The sequence below is a fragment of the Protopterus annectens genome, chromosome 11.part0 (assembly GCF_019279795.1).
Source record: "Protopterus annectens isolate FY-2018-M chromosome 11.part0, PAN1.0, whole genome shotgun sequence".
In the NCBI taxonomy this organism is placed as follows: Eukaryota; Metazoa; Chordata; order Ceratodontiformes; family Protopteridae; genus Protopterus; species Protopterus annectens.
This window is the reverse complement of record NC_056745.1, coordinates 1,109,094,456-1,109,109,492: the sequence shown is the minus strand read 5'-3', so window position 1 is coordinate 1,109,109,492 and position 15,037 is coordinate 1,109,094,456.

Genomic DNA, 15,037 nt, shown 5'->3' with positions numbered 1-15,037 from the left:
TTGTATGATGTGTGTTGCAGATGGTACCATATATGCTTTAGAGGGCTGGTTGATGACCCTGATCTGAGACATCCAGACCATGCAAGAAATGATCTATGCCACAACATATGTGGAAACATAAAACATAATGGAGGCTGTATTTGGACAACTGATGGACACTTCTGATGTCTGGACACCTTAGAAAGGTTACTGCAGTATAGTCACAGCAATAAAAAAATGGCATCTTTTCAAAAGAGTCTTCTTAATGTTGCCAAGGCACTATGAGTTTTCTGCTTCATACAGTGGGTGGAATGTGGTGCTTTTCTCCACTTTTGTTCTAACTGTGTGCAGTTTTGGTCATAACTACTGGTAGGACAGCAGTTTTGTAAAAAAGATGGAATATGAGAGTTTATGCTCCCAAATTGCCTTTATTGAAAGACAGACAAGGTTAAATGCTAGTAACCTCTTACATGAAGATATGTTTGGAGTAAATGATGTAACTTTACAGCAAAACTGTATGAAATTAAAGTATCCCTAAGAAAAATAATTAAATGTGTATCATGACAAACTTTCATTGAACTGTTTAGAAGTGCAACTGACATCAGGACTGGATACACACCCAAACTATCCTTTAGTAGGTGGTGATGATGATGATGATGATGACCTTTGGGAACATTGGTTAAGGCAAGTCTTCAGTGTGCATGTGAATGTGTGTCAATCCATATTAAGTTTGATAGACACAAACATGAATGGACAGTAGCTGAGATAAATTACCTGGATGCTGAGATTAACACCTTAATCCCTGATGGTGACTTACAAAAAAAATTAAAAAGATAAAAGATGAATGTATGAAGGTTAAAAAAGATATTATAGAATGTAAGAAAAAGAAATGTAATCATAATCAGAAGGGTCATGAATATCAACAGTTATTCAAATGTCAATGATGGAAGTGTTTGCAGTCATGTGATGAGCCAAGAACTAATTATAATAGGAAGATGACGTCATTGTGTAATTCAACATTGTCCTCGAGTGAAGCATTTGTCAGTCTCATTTGACAATGGACTACAGGATAAAAGCAGTTTGTGAGTCAATCCTTTCCATCTAGAGGAATTAACAAAGGTAGAGAGAGAAACAGATGCACTAGAAGAACACAAGTCTGAAATTTTAACTTCAAATGATACAGATAGTATAGGACTGCAAGTGCATAGATTGATTTGATTGTGAAAGATGAGCATGTCTGTTTACTGTCAAGGGGTCTTAATTTTGTTGCTTCCATCTTTGCTACATGGAAAGATATTCATATTTATTTATTTCTATTATGAAGAAAAAATAAAATTCATATGTTGGTTCTCTAATAAGACTGGTAAATGAAACTGGGAATAAAGACATTTATGAAGGACATTTACAAGATAAAATTAGAGTGCTTATGGCTAACAATGAGTCCTTTGGTTTTTATGATATTAACTATGTCTTCAGTAGATGAAAATAATTTGTTTACAGGAAATGATTTAGTAGAGATGAAGAAAATTTTAGGTAGAAGATGTTGACATTTAGAAATGTCAGACCTTAAATGTTCTAATAAATTTATTCAACCTGTTTTCAATCCCACTGTCACAGTATTTGAAATGGTACATAAGCAGAAGCTGTTCAACGAATTTAGAAAGCACATGCATGAATCTAAGTTGTATAATTTAACTAAACTTGGGTAGGATGCTTTGAGTGAGTTAAAAGGAACAAAGAATTACATAGTGTGCACATCAGATAAAGAGGAGACGTGGTCCTAATGAACTTTTGTAAATATGATAAGATGTTTAAAATCCTATTGAATGTTGTCACTGGTTACATGAAAGTGAATAAAGAAATGATAAATCATTACATAGATCTCAAACTTCCATCTCCAAAATGAGGAACACTAGCCCTCATAATGTGGGACAAATGGGCAAAATGTGGAACACATACTAATGGCTTTCTTGCAACTTCAACTAGGAAGGCCATAAGATGGTTAAAATATGCTGGTTTTACTTATAAAGAATGTCTTTTAATGAATTAATATGATTCATTTCTATTTACTATGGATTTCACTTAAGAAAATTCCTAACACTGAGTGTGTGACAGAGTCTTTCAATGTGGAACTTTGAGGAACATGAACATTTTAAGACCCCAAATGAGGTACGTTCCTCATAATGAGGTACACTTGAGAGGTATGAATCATTATAATGTTGCATTGTTTCATTTGTTAAATAGTGGTATTAATTTAAAGTTTCTTACAGCTTCTGATAAATAAAATGTATGTTAAATGTCCATTACATTCTATCTTTTATCGAATGCCTAAAAATCATAAGGACAGATGACCCTCAAGGACTCAATATTATTTTGGGCATAGGAGGTTTTCAGGAGAAAGGTCTTTTGCTGGATCATATTTTAAAGCCCTTTCTTAACAAAACACAATCTTTTGTTAAAAATACACAGGTAGTAGTTGAGAGAATGAAGATTTTAGTGTGGCAAAAATGACTCAACTGGTTAAGTAAGGATAGAAAATAACTTTACAGTGGTTAGAGAACAACAGATAGAATGCGATTGAACAAAATATGTTTACGCTTGATAGGCAACAACAGATACAATGTATTAACGTATCTTGTACTCTCACAGTAACAAATGAGTACTATATGAATCTATTATATATACACACACACACACACACACACACACACACACACACACACACACACACACACACACACACTGCTGCAGAAGTGTGCAGCCAAGGTCAGCTCTGGGCCAGACAACACCTCCTATAGTACCTGTGCAAGACTAGGTAAAACCCTGAAACATTTCAATTTAAGATCGCTGCAAGACCACAGAAGACTATATGCTAAAAGAAAAAAATACTTGTTAGTATGACATTCTCCTCACTGTGGTACTACATGTAGCACAGCTTATTGCAGTTGTTATGGGCATGACCGTAGTCTATCCAGTGGTTCAAGGTCACAAACAGAAGCAAATTAATGTAATTTAAGGCAACCCAGAAAAACACAATATCTCTCAAAAAAACAAGATCTGCTAAGCTGCATCCAATACTCAGAGAAAAAGGCATCTTACTTTTGTAACACAAGGAGAACAACTAGCTTTTTTAATTTTAATTGAAAGATAACCAAAGCACAAAACAGCTTTTAATCAGCATAAGCACACTCAAAATAGCTGAAAAAGAAGATTTATTGCAGTTATTATGGGCCTGATTTTGCAGTCAGTTTGATAATTCAAGGTCACAGAGACAGTAAGTTAAACCAGTATATCAAGGAAATGTATATGTAAGAAAAAAGAGGATTAACAATAAAGAGATAGTCAGTATTATTCCACCACATGGCAGGAGCAGCATTACAGTAGCATGCATAACTGATGTTACTTGACATGACAGGCATGACATGACAGCTTGGCTGAGTAGTGCATGCTCACATTTACAGTGCCACACTACAGTGGCGTGCATGACTGATATTACTTGACATGACAGGCATGACATGGCAGCTCGACTGAGTAGTGCATGCTCATATTTACAGTGCCACACTACAGTGGTGTGCATGACTGATATTACTTGACATGGCAGCTTGGGTGAGTAGTGCATGGTCACATTTACAATGCCACACTGCAGTGGCGTGCATGACTGATATTACTTGACATGACAGACATGACATGGCAGCTCGGGTGAGTAGTGCTTACTCACATTTACAATGCAGCACTGCATAGATGCTTCTAGTGTGCACAAGCCAAAACAGACAAACCAGTGTATGACCACACAGCACACTAGCAAACCTGTTCATCATATAATTTGGGTGGAAATGTGGCAGACAAGAAAACAGAAATTGCAAGAACAGCAAGCAGAGGGAAGTACAGAAGGGTAAGCACACAGTATGAAAGGTGGGAAGGAAAAATTGATTTTTTTGTAAAAATATTCCCTTTTTTAAGTGTTACAAAAGAAGAGTTACTAGAAAATGTAGTGAAGAATGGCTGTGAATGTGAAAAAGGGTGAAGTGGAGACAGTAAAGGCAGACGTCAAACACAGAAGACAGACCAGACAAACAATGGCAGTATGCACACAAAAGATAAAGGGGAGAGAGGATGGGTGTATACATACATAGGGGTGACACATTTTGAACAGGTTGAGTTGAACAATGAACAAGGAATGTGGAATAAAGCATAAATGAAAGGAAAACACCAGAAAATGGATGGAATGTAATCATAGCCTGGCTAGATGCTAAGTTGGTTCAGAAGGCAGCAAAACAGGATTTCATTCATCTAGTTTAATGATGTTATGGACTGGTTCCTCCTGAAATAGCTTGATGGAGGGAGCCTGCCAGTCATATGATTCAATGAGTCATACCAAAAAGCATTCCATTTTGCTGAAGTGACCATGCAATTGCAGGTGCACATTTTCAGCCACCAGCATCTGCAAATGATATTGGGAGATCACTAGACTCTACTCTGGTCTTCTAACAGGAGAGGAATCCCCCAAGAGATAGACAGGGAGTACACAATTGAACTCTCCAGGTCACCTCCAGCTGGAAGACAGTGAGACAAACTTGCCAAGAGTGTCCCAGCAAAATTGTGGATATCTGGAAGGTTGATACAATGGGAAATGTTAATACACACACACATATATATAAGCTACAAATACACAGGGTCAACTGTACAGTGAACTGGCACAGGCATGCTACATTTCCCACTGTCAGAGTATTCCCTCCTTCTGCATCATCCAGGTATGCTCACCTGCCACTCTTCCACCGAATAAAAACAGAGTAAGTACTCCTAATTATGTATGTGCAACAGTTAATATAGTAGAAGACAATAGAATGGTAAAACAATTTAAAATGCATTTTCTGCTTCCGCTCCTGAATCTCTGCTGTCCATTCCTTATGAATGTCATAGTGATGCTGATTCCACTTAATGTAACCATGCCAACACTGCTCACAAGACCAGATTATACCAATGGCATCTCTCAATATCTACAGGTGCTGGAAGCTATTGAAGACTGAGGGTGGAGGGTGACAGGGGCACTTAGTGATCTAAAAAGGGCAATTTTTTTAAAACTATTTACTACCACAGCATAGTTTCACTTGAAGGACATTTTAAGCTTAGCCAATTTCCATTTTGTTGCTTGAATTAATATTGCCTGATTAGTCTTGCCTATCCCATGGCTGATAACTGTATATTAGCCATAGTGAGAATAAATGTGATCAGACTGTAGATAATTCGAGGGGACCCATGTAAGGGATGCAGCATTTAGGAACTGCCTCTATCCATTAGTGGCACGAGGGGTAATCCTGGAGTACATCTTTTATTACCCATCCTTAGATCCAAGTTGAATTTGAATATGGACAAGGATGAGCTTTATTTTACTTGACTGGATAGTCTGTTCTGGATATATATCCATCTCTCCACAACATTCAGTTTAGATACCTGGACTGAGTATTTCTGATGTCATTTGACTTGCTGATGTTCAGTAGGTCCATCTGTATTAGGTCAGAGGATGCCTTACATGCTAGACACGTCACTTCTAAGCACTCTGTAGGATACTGAGTATAGTCATAAATCTTTGAGGTGGTCCATGCAAGACCTAATTTTTAGGACTTGTATTCTTTCAGTAAGGTATCTCTGTGGGTATTCCAATTGTTGCAAGGGTCTGGACAGATACATGCCAAAGTGGGAATTATACAAAATGATTGACCTAATGAGGGCTTTGTAAAGGGGGACAATAACATCTCTAGATCTAGTCGCAATCAATTTGTTTATAAGCTGTGCAATATAGAAAGACTTTCTTATGACTCTGGGCACATGTTGGTCAAAAGTTAGGTCACTGTACACACATGTTCCCAAATGTGAAACAACTGGATCAGTTCTCAGGAGGCATTGTCAATTTGGCAGTTCCCTGGAGTAGATGACTTCACAGAGGATACGATAATGTATTTCTTGGAGTTTAGTTTCAATTCATGATTCTGGCACCAGATATTGTTTGGGACAAATCTTCCTGCAAGATGGTTAAGTCATTTGGGGATTCAATAACTGCTCCTAGCTTGCAGTCATCTCAAACTTAGTCAGCCAAAGGCCTTTGGTATTTCCTTTTACTTTTGAGATGTATATGCCAAACAGAAAAACTCTCAGCACCGAACTCTGGGGGACAACATTGGTGACTGGTCTCTTACCCTATTTTGATCTCCTGCATCCTGTGAGCAAGCATACATGTATGCATTCTTTGATTCACTTTCCTGATTGCAGTAACCTGATTGTATTAAATGATGTTCCTTGTATAATACAGCACCACGTTTTAGAATGTGTTTTAAATTTGTAGTTTGGAACAGTCTTCTAGTGATGAACCAATAATGATATAACTACCCATTTCAGAAAATTTCAACCATAAAAAGGCCACTCAAACTTCTGTCATTACAATCCACCAATATCAGTAAATATGCAAAATCTCTGCAGAAGTAAGTCATTTAAATAATTCCATATTGAAGGGATCTGTAACTAATGAAGAGGTTGCTGCTAGCAAACAACTTTATATTTCATTGTTTCATCTACAAATAAAGTGCCTGTTGCCCTTGAAGAATAAATTGCCTATGTTACATAAAAAATGATAAGCTAGTAATTTTGCAATGGGGAATGGATGGTAAACTGATAATGGGTTCATAGTTACTAAGTAACTCCTCCAAAGAAGGACATTCATAGGACTGCAGCATCCACTCCCATTAAAGTACAACATAGTACAGTATCAGCGATCCATTTGCATACTGTGGGAGTAGGGGTCTATATCATATGTTCAAAGTTTTATAACTTCGAACATTAAAATATCAAATTTAAATGTTTGAAGTTATAAAACTTCGAACATATGTAAAAAAAACCCTCAAACCTAATGGCTGTAGGCAGGGGGGCAAGCCCCCCTGCACCCCCACATGGAGGGGGCTGTGCCCCGAACACCCCCCCTGCTCTTTAAATATACCAACACTGAGACCACACTACAGTGCAGTAAGGGAAATTTTCTTTTTACCACACTATAGTGCAATCTCGGAGTTGGTATATTTAAAGAGCGGAGGGTGTGGGGGGTGAAGGGGGCCTTGCCCCTCTGCCTACACTAGTCAGGTAAATGGCATTTTTTTTTTATTATATGTTTGATGTTTGAAACTTCGAACATTTAAATTTGATTATCTAACGTTCAACGTTTTCAAACTTCAAACATATAATATAGACCCGGGAGTAGTACCCACAGTCTTCTGCATCAAATGCAAGTATACTACGTGTTGTGCTACTAACAATGCAAACAACTTAGCATAAGTAGCATTAAACGTTTCTTCCCCTGAAGCTCTCAGCTCCTTGTAAAATCTACTTGATGATCAACTAAATCTTTCAACTTAGCAGCACAAGAGATTTGGAAAAAGCCAACATTTACTTGGGGGACAAAGGCCCAAAACCAAGGACAAATATTGCTTGCATAATCTCAGAAAATTGCTGAAATAAAGTGTTTTGTGTTACCATGTGTTTCCTGAAAAATAGGAAGACTGAAACTTAAAGAGCTATCATTATTTAGTGAATTCAGTTCTCACTGATTTGCCAGAAATTAAGAAGAGCAGACTAAAAGTATGAACCAAATATACTGTGATAATCTGGACAGTGGGGAGCTATGGATACAACTCCCTGAATCACAAGTGGTGGGATGGGTAGACAATTCAGAGTCTTGTTTGAGCCTGAGTAACACTAACCACCAGGTATACCTAACTGGGACATTTTACACACAAACACACACACACACACACACACACACACACACACACACACACACACACACACACACATTCAGGAGCAGCATAACTCCTGCTAATAAAAGAATAAAAGAACAAAACCGTCCTTACTGGCATGACTCTGGCTCTGGCAGCACCAACAGAACAACGGCAGCATAACTCTTGTAACACAGAGCAATAAGAAAACAAGAACAGCTAGTTTAGTTAGTTTAACTTCCCCGCTCAAATCCATGTTAGAGTGAAAACTCCATTTCATTAATTTTTCCCAACAGGTCTTGCAGCTGTAAAAGTGTGTGCTTCCGCTCCCCCTGGCTCTATGGTTCTGGCACCCATGTCAATATCTGTGCCAGTTCATGCCAGGATTCCATCATTATCATTGGGCCATCATAAGTACCCTGAAGTTACTTCCTGAAGTTCCGACACAGAAAGAATAGGAACATCCTGATTACCCTTGCGCATCAAGCTGGAGCCCTGCATTTTCCAATCCATGAAGTAACCATGGTCAGTCATTTAAGCCTGTTCAAGTAGGAAAAAAGTTAGCTGTATGCACACAGATACATGTGACAAACTACAACGCTGCAGTATCATGTTGTGAACACTGCTGGCATGGTTCCATTGAGCTGAAGCAGCACTGCCATGGCCAGCATCAGGAAAGGACAGCCATTGTATCAGTACACTGTGGCATCTGTACTTATCATCTCCTCAACAAAAATGCATACATTCCAAGCCAATCATATTTTGATGAGCTATTGAGTGGCATTCATGCCTGGTATTTCATTGTCATTTAATATTTTGCTGTGCTTTTTTTGTACTATGCTGTTTTTAATATTACCTTTTCACTTGTGGATACTAGTCTCACTAGAACTTGAACACTCTGTACTGTGATATCACTATCTTTTCATTTCTTGGTCCTAAGTGAGCTGCAATCCTGCTTGTACTTGAATACTTTACACATTGCTTTTGCTACTTATGCATGAAGGCATCAGAATAATTTAAACATTGTTTTGCTATGAGTACAGTAAGGTGACAGCAAAGTTAAATAAAGCCTACTGTAGCCATTAAGGCACAAGCTAAGTTAATTAAAATGTTCTTTAACCACTGACCTTTTTGCAGCCTTTACCTTCTCAAACTATCTAATCAGTATGGAAGTTCAGTCTACTTTTACCCCCTCTGCAACTGCCTAATGCTTAACAATAGCCAGCTACTACTAGATCAATGCTAAAATTGTGAGAGATGTATCTACACAACCTGGAGGCTACCCTCCCATACATACACTAAATATGCTTCCCACATACCCACCCTCATCTCTGTATCAAGTAAACTGAAAATTCTATGATGAGTTTTCAAAATTCCATTGCGTTAGCTTTGCCACCCACTCAGCCACAGCTGACATAAATATCTCAGAGTTTTACTCATATTTTTTTAGATCAGGAAAGCCCTAATAGTAACGAATATAATGCTAAAATAAAAATAAACCACAGGGTAGTCTAACCACATAAACTGTACTGTAAAAGAAAAATGTTAGCAAATGCCCACAACAAACTGCATTCAGCCTACTCAAACAGATCCATGAAAAACATTAATAAATTGCTAAAGGTCACAGTTAGGAAGGCCAAACACAGACGCAAGCTGAAAACAGCAACAGTAACCAGGGATAATTGCAAATTGTTGTTCATCTGTGTTAGAAAGCTAAGAAACAAAACCCAGCAATGTTCTAAGCTAATCCTCAATAGTGCCCCCTTTGACTGAAAGGATATTTCAGATAAATTTAGTATCTGATGTGTTCACAGAAATTCCACAAATCCCTGAGTTCCACCCCCTCAAAATATTTCCATGGATGAAGTCATGACCCCCTCTCCAAAGCCACAAACACCATGTCTATGGAGCCTGATAATACTAGTGGATACAATATTATGCCCCATGAGATCTTATATCCTCTTCACTAGGCATGATCCTTAGGTTCATATGTTTATAGGTACTTACTAGGTTATTAATCTGTGAGGATCTTAAGAAGCCTAGGCTTACATTCCCATGGTAATTATTAGTCCTTATATTTTGCAATATGAATATTCAGAGATGGGCCGAACAAGTATATGTTGGGGTAATTACATCTTTCCACTACTCCACTACCCATGAGGGCCAGTAGTGTTAAACCGAGGACTGAATTTGCAGTTACCCAGCCGTTCATCCAAATTACACCTGAATAGTATAATAGAAGTACCCTGCTTTATGTCATCTGAAAGATAGTTCCATAGGAGTGCTGCAAAAGAGATCTAGTTCCCTTGAGTGGGTGATTATGACACGATTGTACTTGCAAACGTATAATAGGTTTATAAGAATAGGATTTGTTGATGCTCTAGAAGAGGGGCAGAAGTAGCCTCATAATAACCTGTATGATACAGAGAAGAGAGACAAGGCTTTGAGATGGCCTATATAGTTTTTATGATTTAGGCCCTTGATTTTTGCCGTGAGAAAGTGTTGTGGCCACTCCAATTGTGACAGGTCATTGGAGAGATACATACTAAAAAGGGCATTATACTCAATGAGTGGCCTAATGGGTGTACAATGATTTCCTTACAACGGTGAATCTGTTTTGATCAAAGGACAATTCACTGTTCAAGCAGGTCCCAGAACTGTAACTACAGGATCAATATTCAGAGGAGTATTGTTAATGTCATAAATACAAGGCAAGTCATGCTTACTGAAAGATATGATTTTATATTTCTTGGCTTTAAGTTTTAGTCCATGGTTTTCACTCTGACTATTTTTTGGGAAATACTGTCTTGTGGGATCCTGGTGTCCTCTCAGGAATTAACGAAGGCACCAGGTTTGTTGTCCTCTGCAAACTTGGTCAGCCACAAACCTTTAACATTAGCTTTGACCTTTGAGAAGTAAATGTTGCATAGTAGTGACCCATGGTCTCAACCCTGGAGCACTCCATTAGTGGCAGTGTTTTGGAAGAGGTAGATGTACCCATCCTTACTTCCTGAGCTCTATTTATGAGTCATGTTGCTAGCCAATGAGTTATATAGGGGTTAACATTTAATGGTGACAGTTTGTCTTTGATGTCTGAGTATGAGATACTATCGAACAGAATTGCAAGGTCCAGATGTACGGTATGCACTGATTTGCCACCATCCATTGCTGCAGTAACTTTTTCTAATAAATTGATCGGGTTAAGTTGGCAGCACCTTCTCTTGACAAAATCCAGACTGTGTTAAGCTGAGAGTCTGTAGGTTATCTATATCCCTATTAATTACTTTTGTAGTGTTCCTTTTCATAACCTTAAAATGAGACTGATCTAGCCTATGGGTCTATAATTACCCAGGTCCATTGAAGCTCCACTTTTATGCAAGGAAATGACTGGGTTGTCCTTCATTCATCCAGCACAAGGCTTATTTCGAGTTGTTTTGTTGTAAGACTTGTTGAGTAACAGAATAGGTTAGTTAGCAGTCAGCAGGGATAATGTAATGTTTATTGTAGGACATAATGGATGTAATTTGATTTTGGCTTTATTCTAAGATTCAGATATGACAAATAAGCAAAAGGAAGAAAGAGCTACATGCAGTAGTTGCCAATCCTTTGCTGTCTGGAGATTGAGTAATGCATTTGCCAAACTAGACAACCTCAATCAGCATTTATACTAAGACAAATTATAAGCTATACCTGACAATAAATGGTGTAACTCAAAGTCGAAGTTAATTGCTGGAAAGGAAACTCAAAACAGGACCATACAAACCAAGAAAACAAAAATAGGAGAGAGCTGCAAATTTGATTAATAGTTTGTACCCAAAGCAAAACATAAATATTTCAGCTTCCTCTTTCTGTAGGAATCATTCTATCCAGCTTGCTTATGTTCCCCATCTTCAAATGACCTGACTGAGCAGTGATGTCCAAAAGTTCACTAGAAAAGATCATTTTACTAGCAACCATTCTAAACACGTTTGCAAGATCTGAACTGTTCAGAATGGAAACTTGTGCTTAATCTTGGACTCAAAATACTTAGAGGAAAAATTAATCATCAGGTACAGTTTTATTCTGAGGTTTCTTTTTTTCTCCACGGTAGTGTTCCAGTATGGCTTAGTTGTCTTAAACCAGCCTATACTTTATAACTTTTTTCAGTTCCTTATCATAGAATCAAAGGATGGGACAAATTATTTTTTCTTTTTTAAGTTTAACCTCTCACATGTTTTGGCAGAGCTATTTGTCTCTACTTGCATGCAAACTATGTATTTTTTTCCTATCGGGTTCTGCCCATGATATTAAATATGTAGTCCTCAATCTTGCTAATTACTAAAAAGTTGCATAGAGTTATAGAACTTATATCATCTGCCTTTGTTACAGAAAGGAAGATAAACAGTATTGTAAGCATAGCTGACCACATATTTTTAGACAGTAATCATGTTGGAGGTATTTTCTGTAAGGAAAATGTCAGAACAGAAAATTCCAGCGTGGAACTTGATACTTATGCCCAAGATGAAAAAGCATAGAAAATTCTTAGCTAGCAAAAAATGCAAAGGTATTCAGTTTTAAATGGTCAGTGGCTATAATTTAATAGATGCAATTTGTTTAGAGCTAAAAATAATATGAAAGAATGAAGCTTCTTGTGTTTGGTGAGACAGGGCTTTGATTGCTTTATCTCCAGTGTATGCGTGTTCTCTGCAATAAACAACTGTGTTGTCTGAAGTTAGTTTGTTCCATATCAGTTTAGTGCCATGAAGTCTTGGATCTTTTGAGCCATTTGTGGATTGCTGTGGCAGAAATAACCTGTGGGCCCATTCTCTACAGTTTTCTCTCTGGTGAATTTCTGGTATGTCAATACACAAGTATATATTTTTTCACCTTCAGCAGAGTTTGGGGTGTCTGCAAGTAAGCTTTTGCTAATAATTTCTGCTACAGATAAAATTGTATGAGCGCAGGTTAATTTATCTGTGAACAGGCAAATTGTATATGAGTGGTGTCTAAATTACAAGGACAGAGTTTTCTTGATTGAATGACAGCAGGGTTTAATCATAAAAGACAAGGTCAAAGTTTCTTTGAAATACATGAGAGTGGTGTTTAATTAAAAAGATAAAAATAAGGAACAGAAACATTTTATTACCACTATGAGAGTAAGTTTTTAATCATAGTCACATATGTATTTTTTCCAGTATCTGAATGGAAAATTATTATTGTATTAAAGATACAATGAGGATGAATGTGGGGTGGGCATATTCAAAAAGCTGGATTGTAAACTCAGTTGCAGACTGCTGGCAGAACAGTAAATATGTTACAAAAATGCAGAGAAGAAAAATCCCATACCTGGGGTCTCTATCCTTATCCTCTTCTGATAATGACTTGTCTCTAATTCCTTTGCCCCCCCCCCCCACCATACGATCATTATGCTTCTTATGAAGCTGACAGCCCTCCCTCTCTGAGAGGGCAGGTGGAGGAAAGAATTGTTGATAATTCACTTTCTACTTCCCCTGTTACCTTCCAGGCTACTTCCAGTATTTCTACCTATCCCCATGTGTCAGCTTACAGTACTAAATTTTGACAACAATGTCAGCAACCACCCATTTCACCTTCTGATCAAATGTTCACAAATAGCCAACAAAGGTAAACAGTTATGCCATTAACACAAACATGCGGCTAATACAAAATATGCAGGTAAGTTAAAAAGATGTAGGAACAAAAGCACCCCTTCAAGATCAACGCTCTAAAATGAATCAGAAAGTTAGTCACACAATGCCCAAAAATCACTGATAGAGAAGAATATCAGTGGGATCCACTCTCTAAGCAGAATGCAGGGAAAGCATCAGATTCTGATTCTTCAACAGCCTCCACCCCCGCCCCCCCCAATATACCAGCTGGTACTCAAATGCACCCTTTGAGGGAGGTACCTAATCCTGCGCTAAGCCTGAGATGATGATGCTGAATCTACTATAACCACAGTTTGCCTATGGACTGCAGTAGGTTTTCAAAGTATCATAGATTTTCTCCCTCCAATTCAAATACATCCAACTAAATATGCCAGAATATTAAAAGGACATCGACAGTTACAAAACCCTATTACTGAGAATTTAAGAGAAGTTTTGAAAGCCTCAACACCCCTACCTCGACTTTTTAGAAAAAAATGGGAAAAATAGCCATAAGTGACAACATTCCAAAACACACTATAGACAATTTATTAAAAGCAATCCCTACAGCATGCCGCCCAACACCTAACTGGGCAAAATTAAGGCAAGTGAACAAAAGAGAATAAATCCATTGATGCATATTTGCAATGCATGATAGATGTGTTTGAAGCCTTTTCTGGGCATTCAGAATCTACAGAAGGAGCAGTAGAGAGTGGGCTGTCAGCTGCTTTTGCAGAAGGCTTATTACCACCAATTCAAAGATAGATTAAAAAGGTTTCTTTAAATTGGGACAGTTTAGGCTTTCATGAAATTATTCAACAAGCACAATATGTGGCAGGCGACATAGTCAGAGAAAACAGGAACAATAAAAGAAATTAGTAGACGTTCAGCTCCAAACATTCACTACTGATTTGTAGGGATAGGAGAGGGAGAAGAGAAATTATAGAAGAAATTGTGCCCTTTCCATAGCAGAGGATGGTTGGAAAAATTTAGATTCATTCCACAACAAGCCCCAGGAAAGTGCCAGCAAATCTTTTACTTCTCTATATCACCTCAAGACCAACAGCAGGAACAGCGCATTAGGCTCTGTTTTAGTTGTGGACAAACTGGACCTTAGCGTAACAAATGCCTATTTTTCTAGCAGATGAATACATCTTTTCAACAGACAAATTCATCAACTGTCCAAGTACTACAGCAAGCAGAAAGACATCGTATGACTTGGAGTTCAGCTTGGCAGCCACCAGTGTGGCCAAAAAACATTAGGACAGCCATGAATGGGAACGACAGTTATTTTCTTTGGTACTAGTAGACCATGAAGGTCCCTTTGTTAATATTGCAGTATTTAATTCTTCTATTCCCTTTCTTGTTGAGTCAAGAGCAACTAGATCTATGATCAATTCATCAAATGCTAAACATCTACCACTATCGATGAAAATGGTTTTAGTTGTGGGAGTCTCTGGAGTCCCTCTGGTTTATCCAGTGACAAAATCTATTCCCATTTAAATCGGGCCAGTAAAAGAAAAAGATGCCTTTATTGTAGGAAACACTGCCTAATTAAACCTTTAGGATGAGATTCATTATGTAAATTGCAATGTACTGTTTATTGTAGCCCAGACTGAGTTTTTCTTGATATTCCAAGTGAACCCTCTCCTTTGG